Raw genomic sequence first — 13,134 nt, 5'->3', positions numbered from 1 at the left:
AGTCACTTAACCCTACATGAACTTGAGTATCCAAGTTCTGATAGGGATTTAATGGTGTATGTAGAAATTTGATTAATTATATCATAAACATTACCTATTTCTATCCCTAGATATTAACGATGTATAAATGAAATAAAGATTTTTAGACTGTTGATTTAATCAGTGACATAAACATTTTTCAATAAGTTGTTTATGTTTTAGCAGCCTCTTTTCAGCATCTACAGTATAAAATACAGCTAGTGCAGTTTGCAGTTGTTAGTTGTTAGCATAAAAACTAACATGAACTATACTGATTGATTTTAGCTCAGTAAAAAACACATTATAAAATAAAAAATATATATTATTGTTATTATTGCTACTACTTTTTTGGCAGCAAAGGTTAGGGCTGGAAAATACAATAACCTATACTGATCAATTTACAATTTTGGATTTAACTGTAATGAAAAGAGAATCCAGAGAGGAGAATCTGACCGATAATCGAACCTCGGATTCAGGAAGAGCAGTGTGGGTTTCGCCCCGGTCGTGGAACACTGGACCAGCTCTATACTCTCCATCGGGTCCTTGAGGGCTCATGGGAGTTTGCCCAACCAGTCCACATGTGTTTTGTGGATCTGGAGAAGGCATTCGATCGTGTCCCTCATGGTGTCCTTTGGGGGGTGCTCTGGGAATATGGGGTCCGGGGCTCTTTGCTAAGGGCTGTCCGGTCCCTGTATAACCGGAGCAGGAGCTGTGTTCGCATTGCCGGCAGTAAGTCAGACCTGTTCCCAGTGCATGTTGGACTCCGCCAGGGCTGCCCTTTGTCACCGGTTCTGTTCATTATATTTATGGACAGAATTTCTAGGCGCAGCCAGGGGCCGGAGGGGGTTTGGTTTGGGAACCATAGGATCTCATCTCTGCTGTTTGCAGATGATGTTGTCCTGATGGCTTCTTCAAGCCAGGACCTGCAGCAGGCACTGGGGCGGTTTGCAGCCGAGTGTGAAGCGGCTGGGATGAGAATCAGCTCCTCCAAATCCGAGGCCATGGTTCTCGACCGGAAAAAGGTGGTTTGCCCTCTCCGGGTGGGTGGTGAGTCTCTGCCTCAAGTGGAGGAGTTCAAGTATCTCGGGGTCTTGTTCACGAGAGAGGTAAGGATGGAGCGTGAGATTTACAGGCTGATCGGTGCAGTGTCTGCAGTGATGCGGTCGCTGTATTGGTCCGTTGTGGTAAAGAAGGAGCTGAGTCCAAAGGCAAAGCTCTCGATTTACCGGTCAATCTACGTTCCTACCCTCACCTATGGTCATGAGCTTTGGGTAATGACCGAAAGCACAAGGTCGCGGATACAAGCGGCCGAAATGGGCTTCCTCCGTAGGGTGGCCGGGCGCACTCTTAGGGATAGGGTGAGGAGCTCGGTCACACAGGAGGAATTCAGAGTAGAGCCGCTGCTCTATGTCGAGAGGAACCAGCTGAGGTGGCTCAGGCATCTGCTCAGGATGCCTCCTGGACGCCTCCCTATGGAGGTGTTGGGCATGTCCCACCGGGAGGAGGCCCCGGGGAAGACCCAGGGCACGCTGGAGGGACTATGTCTCTCGGCTGGCCTGGGAACGCCTTGGGGTCCCACCGGAGGAGCTGGAGGACGTGTCCAGAATGAGGGAAGTCTGGGAGTCCCTGCTTAGACTGTTGCCCCTGCGCCTGGCCCCGGATAAGCGGAAGAAAATGGATGGATGGATGGATGGATGTAATTAAAAAAGATTGTGCTTTTGTGCTTGTGTCTGCTTTACAGTTGAACCCAGAAGTTTACATACACTATATGAAAGCACACATAGGTTTTTTTTCTGACTGTCTGACATGATAACAGATTAAACTTTTTTTTGGCTGATATCTTCTGACCTTCCCATGATGTTACACAATGAAGCAGTATATTTCAGGTGTGCCTTCAAATACATCCACAGATCTATCTCAAATTAACTCAAATGTTAATTGTCAATAAACCTATCAGCAGCTTCCAAAGACATGACATCATCATCTGGGTTTTCCCAAATTTTACTGTAACTTCTGACTTTGAAGAAAGTCATGAAAAATTGTCAGAAAAAAACTCTCATTATTTTAGTAAATAGAAACAAATTTGTTATCTCTAATTGACCTAAAACAGGTAAAGTTTAGTCTAATTTCATGTCAGACAGTGAGAAAAAATGTGCATGTGTCTTATATAGTGTATGTAAACTTCTGGTTATAATTGTATTGTTAGAAACTATGACACCTGTGGATCAGTATTTTATAATTTGGACATTTTAAATTGCAATATTCATCTAAAACAACTTAATAAAAGAATAAAAATAAATAAATAAAAGTCTGTTGACTTCCATGTTAGAATACTGCAGTGCTCAGTGGGAGATGAAATGTCATCACAACAAAGAGCAGCTGTCATCACCCCTTATGGATAAATTAATATTACACTAGGGAGTAGCAGATGATTATTTTTTATTTATTTATTTGTGCCAAAATGAATACACAACACTTCCGAACCCTGCACATTCCACCAATTAAAATAAAGATTGCTTAAACATGAACAGATCTCCAAATACAATTTCAGGTGAGTAAATGGTGAGGGGAAATAACTATAAGATGGTTAAAACCTTTTGCATAATAGATCCTCTTTAAAGCTATTAAAAACAAATGAAAATGGCTTCAGGTATTAATACAGATACAATACAGAATTTGAATCATTGGCATTTAAAATAAAAAAGGATTATTAATAATAATATTATTAATTAATATCAGTCTTGATTAAAAATCCATTAATTACAAAGCCCTAAAAAGTTACTGGGGGTTTACAAACTATGATGTGACAATATTGATGACAATGTGTCAATAGATAGATGAAGAGATATTGAAATCATGGGGCGAAAATGCAATTTGTATACTCTAAAAATGTCTTGCTGAAGCTACTCATGGATTCACTTTAACAAAGTATGTTCATATATCCATGTTCATATCACATGGACTCATTTTATCGTGGGTTGTTTCTAGTGGAAGCCATCATTACCAGCAGACCATCACAAACTCACAAACAGACTTGCATCACCTTCTGACATACACACATTTATTACTCTGTCCCTGTGGTCTCCATCAGTAGACCAAGGGTTGCCAGGTTGGTGCCGTGAATTCCCTAAAGTGGGTGGGGCCTCACTCTTCTTCTCATTCTTTAGCTACTTCTTTTTTGCCCTGGTTAGTGGTCGCCTTGGTAACTGGGCGGTTGGAGCTTGGGTTACGTCCACACCTCTGCGCCTTTGAGCTGTGCACTGACGTGGACTTTTGTCTTGCCTGTGAGGAGTGACTCACTGTGACGCACAGTTCTGCTGGAGACAAGAGTGCCAACTTTTATGTGGTTTGGGTCAAGATGTTATGTCCTAGATTTTGTAAATGTAGAGATTAATGTTTGATGCAGCTAAGGCTATATGACGCTGCATATGGCAAAAATAGTTCAAGGAATTTAAATGTTAGTACATAGAAAGACTGAAATTTTATGATTGTTGCAATTAAATAAAAAATAAACTATGAATCAGCCCTACATAGCCTGCTTATTATTCATTTACTCCCCACACTGACTGTAAGCTGTAGCCACAACTGTCCTGAGGCAGAGACATGGCTACCAAATGCTTACAGTCTTTATGAATCTGAGCATTACCAATAACTCACTCATACACCACACTGTTAAGGCAAGATGGGTATCTTGCCCAACAACACAATGGCAGTAAGAACTTGTTGGAACAGATCAAACAAAGACATCAACTCCTGAGCCATTGTTGCTCAAAGCTAAATCCAGCTCTAGAAAATTTCTTTCTTACAAAAAATAAATTCCAGTGTTACAATGCACAGTTCAAGAACAGCAGAATAGAAATATACCATCAAAAATCAAGACAAATACCAGTGTAAAAATAGACCTAAATCTAATACAACAGTGTGCAAGTAGAGAAAAAAAAAAACAATGTCTCTGTGTCTATGTATAGTACAGTATATGTAGCTACTGGCCCGTGTATGTCCATGTAAGATGAGCACACAGGTATTTGCATGTCACTACTTTTTAATTCTGTCCAACAATGCTGAGTTTGACTGCATAGTTTATCTGATCTTCCGTCTCCTGTCTGTCGACACAATTGGTCTGGCACAAGATTTTACTTCAGAGGGTATTTACGAACTACTCACTACCAAAAACACAACATCAATTCTACCATAGCCATGAGATTATGCCACAATCGGTTCATGCCAGTCAAAAATGCCAGCTGCCTCCATATTACACCTAGGCTCTAATGTAAACAATGTAAATATGCATTACCTGCCCACATATCATAAGATGGAATATCTGCAGTAAATTACATCGTACAAAAGTTGCATTATCAAGTGTGAATTTGGCTCAATTACAGTTAGTTAGGAATAAAATGCTAGACCTAATTTGTGATTTGTGATTAGCATACAACTACAATACAATGGACTCCAAAAAACCTTCAAGCAACTGAAACATTGCTTGTATGTATGGTAATATTACTGCAAAAATATTAGGTTTTTATGTGATTTTGAGCCACCAGTGTATAGATTGATAACTAGCTGTCTGTTATAAGCTAACATGAACTCATTTGCAACATTTGAAGTGAATGTTGCTACCTAAACTTAGCACAGAAATCTTCCAAAATAAAATAAAAAAATATTCAATGACAAAAATAAAGCCAGTGTCTGAAGCTGGGTTTTAATAAGGTATGGCATGTCTGTATATACATTGTTAGGCTGCCAATAGAGACAAACACAACTGATCTCGGAGTAGTACTGTAATACATGTTTCATCCACCAATACATCTTTTAAGTAGTACCCACAAGAAACCCATTTTCCAGTTCAGTGCTGAATCACACTTTGAGCCTTCAGCCCTGTATCCTGTGCACTTAGCCAGTGTTGTGTCACAAAGACAGAACCACTCCACACACTGGTTGCACCTTTAAGGAGCAGACAGAAATATTTCGTCACACAAACAGAGCAGTAGAGAGCTCTTATCCCACCTTGCCAACCCTTTGCGGACCACCGGGCGCTCCTGTGTCCAGGCATGTAGCTGAATATGTGAAATGCTCTGATCATACACGGTACCAGAGGTGGGTCGAATAGGAAAAAATTGCACCCAAGGGAGAGTAGTAACATTACTTCAAAATAATATTACTCAAATAGAAATACAAAGTGGTCCGAGAAATGACTTAAGGGTAAAAAAGTATTTGGAAAAACAAGTAACTTAAAGAGTATGTAATTTGAAGAACACACTAATGCACAAAACCTGGTATTTTTAAAGAATAGACACCAGAATTTGAAAAACTACATTACATCTGAAGGAGCAGTGCAAGAAATCCTCATGTTCAAATAATTTTGTATTGACATAAACCTTTTGTCACTTGAAGACGAACCAAAACTTTTACTCAAGTAAGAGTAGTTTCTTCAATAAAATTATTACTCAAGTAGGAGTAAAAGTATGCTGATAGAAATGTACTGGAAAAGTAAAATTTTTACTAAAGTAAATGTGAGTACTACCCACCTATGCATAGTACAGAGTTCTTTCTCCCAATGTTGGCCCCAGCACTATTTACTTTACCGATAGATAGTGACTGAAAGGATCCAAACTTTGAAAGATGATGTTATCTTTTACGAGGTAAAACTTAATGGTGACCTTACAGTATAATAAATCTACAGCCAACAAATGATTTCTTGTTCATTTTTAATACAATACAGTACTACACATAAGCAATAAACTGTAAACACGGACAATTTCTCCTCTGATAAATGAGTTCATTAACACTAAATGACTTGCTTTTTTATTCCAGCTAATGGCTATGTGCGGTTCATTATGAGAGCTTCATTATACTTTTAATCAAAAGTTTGTGGCAATTGTACAAACACTTTATCCATTTGTCTGGCATTATTTCAACTGTGTCAAATAAAAAAGAATGCTTCTTCTGCAATAGTTTTTAAAGGTCCTACACTACAAAGTCAACTCTTTGAACTATAACTTTGTTCCATCATGAATGCACAATTGTAAAACAAGAGTAAACTATTCCACTGCACGATGTTATCAGGTGTTAATAATGTCTAATAATCATGTCTGTGCTTCTCCATTTTCTGAGGTCCCTTAAACTTAATCAGATTCAAGCTCTCGTCTGTGATAAAGAGATTAAAGCCATTAATCCATAATATTTTCCAAAGGACTCTCTGTAGCCGGTAGCTGTTAACTTAAAAACTACCACTTCATGACATCACAAGGTGAATGCAGACAGAAAGGGTGCCTGAATGAAACAAAACACAACTCCAGGTATGTTTTAGTGAGGTAACAACATTCTAACATGGCTACATGCTCACAAGTTTCCATAGTATAGGAGCTTTACAAATAAAGTTCATGACATGTCTTCTCTAAAGTTTACAATTTTGCCAAACACTGAACAGTCTCACAAACAGAAGCCAGTCTTCAACATACTTTTCTTGTTTTTCCATGTTTCTAAAGAAGACATTATTTCAGCCATTTGCAGCTATTTTCTGAATATTATGACATTTCTCCATTCTCTGCCGGAGTCGATTTGAGAAAATGGTGATAGTTGGTGTGAGCCGTAATAGCTTCCGCACTATAATGGACGCTCTCTTCCCTGGATTCACCCAAACAGCAGTGTGCCATCTCGGCTTTCAGCGCAGCACAATGAAACGTGGCGCGGTAAGTACATTTGGGGAAAGAAAGATATGCGGCTTCTTCACATTTTCTTGATGGATTCATTAGGAAATGCATTTGAATGCCTTAAAAAGCTATCAACACCAATTGAATAGCAGTTTTATCCAACATTATCCGTAATTAAAGTTCCATGTGTTGAGGTAAAAATGCTTATTAGGCAGTATGTTCTCCAAATGAGGCTCTTGGAAAAACATCAAATTTGATTGGTCGTTCCCCAAGCGCTGACAGTTCTGCAGAGTGCAAAGAATAAGGCTTTCTGCAAATCTTTAGAGAGGCATTTTGAAAAAGCCAAAACTGTGCGTGCTTGGGCTTATTTCCTCCGATGATCATAAAAGTGGTTAATTTCTAGCGAGTTGCATTCTCACAGATTGTCCCAGGAGGTACAAATGGGTTCTGATTTGGAGTTTGGAAATTAAATTTGGAAGGAAATTGCCTCTACGTGAAGCGCTCGTCTGAGGTAACAGTCAGTAATCACAGCCAAGTGCCTTCTGTGGGGAACATGTGCTTGGTGATTCACTGCACACTGCTGCTGAAATAATCAAGGTTTTCATTTGACTTTGAGTTTAATACACCTGGTGAGTTATGGAGTTTGAAAGGAGCATGAGTACTTCAGCCCGCATTTTCAGTTCATGACTTGCATAGAAGTGCATCTGCCCCCATGTGTTATGGTTAAGATTTTGACCTATGTTTGAAGAGTTAGGGTCATGCTTTATGTAAACATTTTCTGAATGTTATGGGTAGCTTTTTTGTTCAACTGCTTTACGGCTCAGAACAGTGCAACATGCTGTGTTATAGGAGATGGTACAATGATGTTCACTGCCTGCCACTTTAAGAGGAAAATTGTTTGTTCTGGCTGAGATTGGTCCCAAGAACAATACATTCTGAAATGCCACAAAGTGAACTTGTGAAAGGCAAGTGTTTTCATTCATTTTTGAAAAGCAAACTGGCTTTGAGACTAAAAGTATTGCTTTTCACATACAATGATAAGATTGTTTTGTTCATTTCAGCTCTCAAATTGCCTTCACTAAGCACCTCAAATTTAAAGCAAACAGCTATTGTTTTAGCCAAAATTAAATTGCTTTGGTGATTTGATTTAGCTTATGGGATGGATAAAACGTAGTTTCCTGACTTTAATGTGTACTTTTATCAGAGTATTCTACTAATGCCGCCTGGTTTGTAACACAAAATCTTTCTTTTTCTCCCTCCCAACACTATTTTGTTTTCCTGTACATCCCCCTTTGTACTCTTGTCAGTCTTGCCTGTCCTCACAGACACTTGGCTCTGTGCGGGGAACTGAGCCGAGAGCAGTTCTGTAGCCGCTGACTCCAGGGAGGAGTTCTACAGTGGAGCTACTTTTCTCACTGCTCTGGAGGGCCGAGCCTACGAGAGGACACTGCTGCGATGTCTGAGAAGAGTGAGGGACAGAAAGAGCCCGCAGCTTCTTGAAACTATTGTGCATTGTTATGTCTTGGTTATATCTGTATTAAAATGTGGTTTCCAGAACAGCAGCTGACAACACATTTGGGAAATGGCAATGAAATGGTTCAGCATACATTGTCGTTCAGTATTACTAAAAATGATACATCACCAAACAAGTCACAGCTAATACAAACAATGTTACAACAACACTAGATCAGCTTACACTAACACACTGCTTAATGTTGTGAGAATGTTCATTTCTAGTGTATGAGTCAAAGAGAACCAAGAGTCAAAAAAGTCAGAAGGTCAGCAGAGCATTATCTTTGTGAATTCCCACGCAAAGGCAGGGCCACAGGAACTCACAGTTCTGTTCTTGACTCCAAGTATCAATGTCTCCTATTGCATTTTATTTGTCTGCATTTTACTGGTATTCACGTGTTATTAACTTTAGCATTAGTACATGGAGATAAAAGTGTAAAGTAGTCCGCACTCCTAAATGTAGATACTTTATAATCTGCATTCCTGCCTGATTTTTAAACATTTTTAAAAATAAAAAACACAGAATTACAAAATCTAAGCAAAATTACAGACAGGAATGTTCACAGAAATAATGTTCAATGTGATCCAACAAGTTTATTGAAGTTTTATTGGTGTGAGAAAATGAGTTTTGGGGATGAATATGGTTTTAATTGAACAGCAAAAGCAATAATGTGCCTCATTAAGAGTATATGCTAGTGTCAGTTTGTCTGTAGAACTGTGCTGATTCTGAACACCACCAAAAGCTCTCTAGCCACTTAACAGTGATTGGAGTGGGCACTGCACCAAGTACGCATTAAGCGCTCTCTGAATCCACTGTGCCATCACTCTCCACTTTGCTAACGAAACTAAAGCACCTCAAGAGCTAGGAGAAAATATCATGACCTGTATGTAAATTTTAAGTGAAACATTCTACCTTTAAAACTATTACTGAAAAGGTGTGCTGCATTTGTCTTATGTGGAGATGTGGTGGAGAGCTGAGCAGGTGCTAGCTCAGGGGGAGGCAGGATTATTCATGAACCTGTTCACAGACGCCACAGGAGCAGTGACGGCAGCAGCAGCAGGGACCTCTGTGCTACTTTCACTCTCTTTATACGATTAAAATACTCACAGCTCTGGACACTACCACAATGGTTGTTGTAAACAGCAAGTTTCACGTCAATCTTCAGTATCGCTGAGGGTATTATCTTTTGAATCTTGCAAACAAAACCAGGGCGTAAAAACAGTCTTGTGGCAGATTAGGCAACATTAAAACAAAAGAGACAATTAAAGTGCCTATGAGTAACATAGCTAGCTTAGAGTAATGTTGTTTTCTTACCAAAAAAGAAACCTGGAATGTTTTGTTTAACAGGTCCACTTTGTAATGTCATCAGGTGGTAATACAGGAAGTGCGCCCAGATATTTTTAGATACACTGAATTGAAACTGATCCTTTACTTAGTTAGAATATTTATTTCAGTGATCAAAAGCTTCAAAAGTCATTTAAATCTAAAATAGTCTCATCTCCCTTATGCTTTCATGCTTTGGTTCAGTTACACAGACCATAATGATAATCTTGACAAATGACGTACATGTAGTGGCTATACCTGTCTAATGCCTATGTATTAATAGCTAAGGCGTGTTGTTTGTTGTAAGTTTACTCATATTTGATTGTATTGTTGGTATTGCAGGGAGTGGCGCAACGACAAACCCAGAGTCCACGAGTTAAGACCTATTCACTGGTCTGTTATGTCATGAGGCATATGCCCTTTAAGCAATAAAAAACTTGTATGTTTTTCTATCACTTAACAAACCTTGGTCATTATAGGGCAGCATTATTTATATACAAAAAACTGGATCTTTAAAAAAAAAAAATATCTATAGATCCACAGAGAATGACAGGTGAAGAATGACCATTTTGGTGAAATGGCCAGCAGAGGGCAGTTGTACTAAAGCACAGCAGAGGCTGCTCACCATTACACAACCAACACACTCGGATGCATTTAGTGACATGGTCTTTACTCTAGGTTTGTACTTGATGACATGTTTTATAGTTAGTTGGACACAGTATGTTGCTGCATTTACAGTATTATGTATGGAATTAACAAAAAATAGGAGAAGGATTTGCCACCTGTTTGGTCACTGCTCTGGAAGTCCCAGCTGAAAGGAGAAAGACTAAATGAAGGCACATGAAAAGATAAAGCAATGAGAATTCCTACCTGGCTGCTTGATATAGCAACTAAACATCTGCATGTATTCACGTTTTTACCACTGTGGGGCTGTATTTACTTGCACCCCCAATTGGTAATGCACATTCTACTCTGTTGTTATGCTTTCACAAGCTCTGACACAACAAAACTGACAGACAAAATGAACACAGAGAATCAAAGAGATGGTAACAGCATTTAATTTCCACTATTTATAGAAGGCGACAACATACAGTAGACAAGCTGTGACAAATGGACTAGACACAAGCTCATTTCTATTAAATGATTATGTACTTCCATGTGACGAGAAGTCATTATGATTCACTGATCCAGACGTGATCCATATATTACAGTATTCTTTGTGGAAGGTTCCAAAGCAGATTTAAGAGGCAGGAGCTGTCAGTCTCGCAGGGGGACAGAGACAGCTGACTGACAGATGGGCCTTCACACATTAACGCACTTCATGGACAATGCATCAAATCTGCAGCAGGAAAGACACCGTCATATTACCATGCAAGGGTTTCACATTATACATATTGTGTGTGTGTTTTTAAAAGCGCTTTCTCTCAAGACTTAGTTTTTCTGTATGTTATCTATTAAAATAAAGTCTATGTAGGGATAATGTGGTCTATTTCAGCACTTGAGCTTTGTTTTCACAAGTAGATTGTAATTTTGTGTAACCCATGAGAATCCATCTCATATGAGTCTGCACAACTATTGGTTTAGAACAGAAAGCATTGTGCTACACCTTCATTTACCCAAAAATTGAGTGTTTTATTATCTAAACTCAGATGAAAGTCCCTCCTCTTCCCAAACAAATTCACTGGGTGCTGCTCCAGATCAATATTACTGAGCTAAACTTGTTAGCACAGTAATATCAATCTGTTTTTTGCCAGTTTACTTGGATTATGTGTCTTCAGCCCTAGCATGTGAAAATGCTAACAACATTAAAGTGCGGTAGTCATTAGGATAACTAAGTGAATGCTATCAGTTAATTATCTAGACAGCTGAAACCACCAAATGGGATTTGCATGAATGGAACAATAAAAAATTTAGTTTTTGATGCACAAACAATGTACCAAAAAGCATCTTTATGGGTAGAACACCCATTTAATTAAGTTCTATTTGAAGCTTTTAACTATTAGCTAATTATCATTTAAAATGATTCACTCCCCACACTGCAGACCAGTGGCAGGGCATCAGGGCCAGCAAGGCCTTCTCTGCAGGCCTATTCATGCTCAGAAAAGTGAATTTATTTTATTTTATTTTCATAAATATGTAAACAAAAATATTCTCTATTCTCTGTTCTCTTTATGTCATATCATATCCACTTTATTGAATGGCGTCCAATGTTGTTTATTGTGATAGTTTTTATCCAATAATATTTCACCTAGCTTTTGTTGTCAGGCAAATTTCATTTTCCTGGGGCCTTCAAAATAAACAGAGCAGGCCCCGTCCACTGTGAGGAGACACAGACACAGTCAGTTTCAATAGCCATCAGATCTCGATTCTGACACAGAGTCAGTTTCTGTCAAGATCCCAGTCTGCCGTGTGTTTTGTTGTGTTTTCTCCCGCCTTTCTGTGTCAGAGCCTGGAGCTGGGCGGAGATTCGGGCTCCTCCCATGCACACCTGCAACTAATCCACAATCAAGCTGCACCTGGGGAGGACAAAGGGACCAAGGACCTGACACTCAGTGCCAGATCATCCAGTGCTTCTGCTCTGCTTGGCTCAGTGTTGTTTTTTGCATTTATGCCTTTTTTCACTCAGTTGGATATCTTTGTTCTCTGCCAGATCCCGCTCCCTGAACCTGCACCGCACCTCCATCTCCAACCCAGCTCTCTGTGACCGGTACGAACCTCTCACCCGCCGTCTCAGTTCACCTCCACTGGTACGGACCCCCTTGTCTCTGACCCCGCGGCCCACAACCTGCTTGAAGACTTCTGCACATGACCTCGCTCTCAACTGTCTGCTCCATCAACTTTCATTTGCACAAGAGTTCTGAATCTTTGGTCCCCCTCTCAGTCATTACAACAATTTCAATAGCCAATAAAATCTCGATTCAGCATTTCAGGGCTAGCTAGAAGGCCCGACGCAAATTGGACATGTGCGTATACTGAGATTGGATACGCATGCACATACGCACTGCTACAGCCTTAAAGGCGGCAGTTTGCAGAATGTCAAACTAAACCCGGAGATCCAACAGCTATTGCTGTATTTTTAACCCATAAATGCTGAAGGAGAAGAGATTGATCTGGTTGCAGATATACTTTTCACACCATTTTCAAGACGAGCCTTTCGCAAAAAGCTGGATATTATGAGAAGAGGTCGGCCAAACCCTGCGCTAGCAAACGTGTCCCAGGAAGGAAAAGGGTCTGTCTGTCATTTTTAGATAAGCAACTATGAACGGTACCCGTGGTCACAGCTTCTGAGAAATGCTGAAAATTGTACTGCTGTTGTACGGCTGGGCACTTATAAGCTACAGTGCATTTAAAAATGTTTGGAGACACTCCAGTGTACCTGCCACTCAGCGCACAGGCACACAGGAAGATGGAGCTCCACAATGAAAGAGTTTATAATGTTAATAATAATGTGGCGCATTGAAGTCACCTCAGATAAAACTGCACTTAAGTTCGTTCAATCTCAGCTGCACCATATTTTTAGTTATTTGTGGTTGTATAGCATATTGTCAAAAATTCAAATGATCTGTTTACTTTATTTTCAAAGAATAGTTTGTTTTGTTATAGTCTGGTTGGTCTTATATGAAACGG

This window comes from Periophthalmus magnuspinnatus, chromosome 3, assembly GCF_009829125.3.
Source record: "Periophthalmus magnuspinnatus isolate fPerMag1 chromosome 3, fPerMag1.2.pri, whole genome shotgun sequence".
NCBI classification, from domain to species: domain Eukaryota; kingdom Metazoa; phylum Chordata; class Actinopteri; order Gobiiformes; family Gobiidae; genus Periophthalmus; species Periophthalmus magnuspinnatus.
This window is presented reverse-complemented; position numbering follows the sequence as displayed.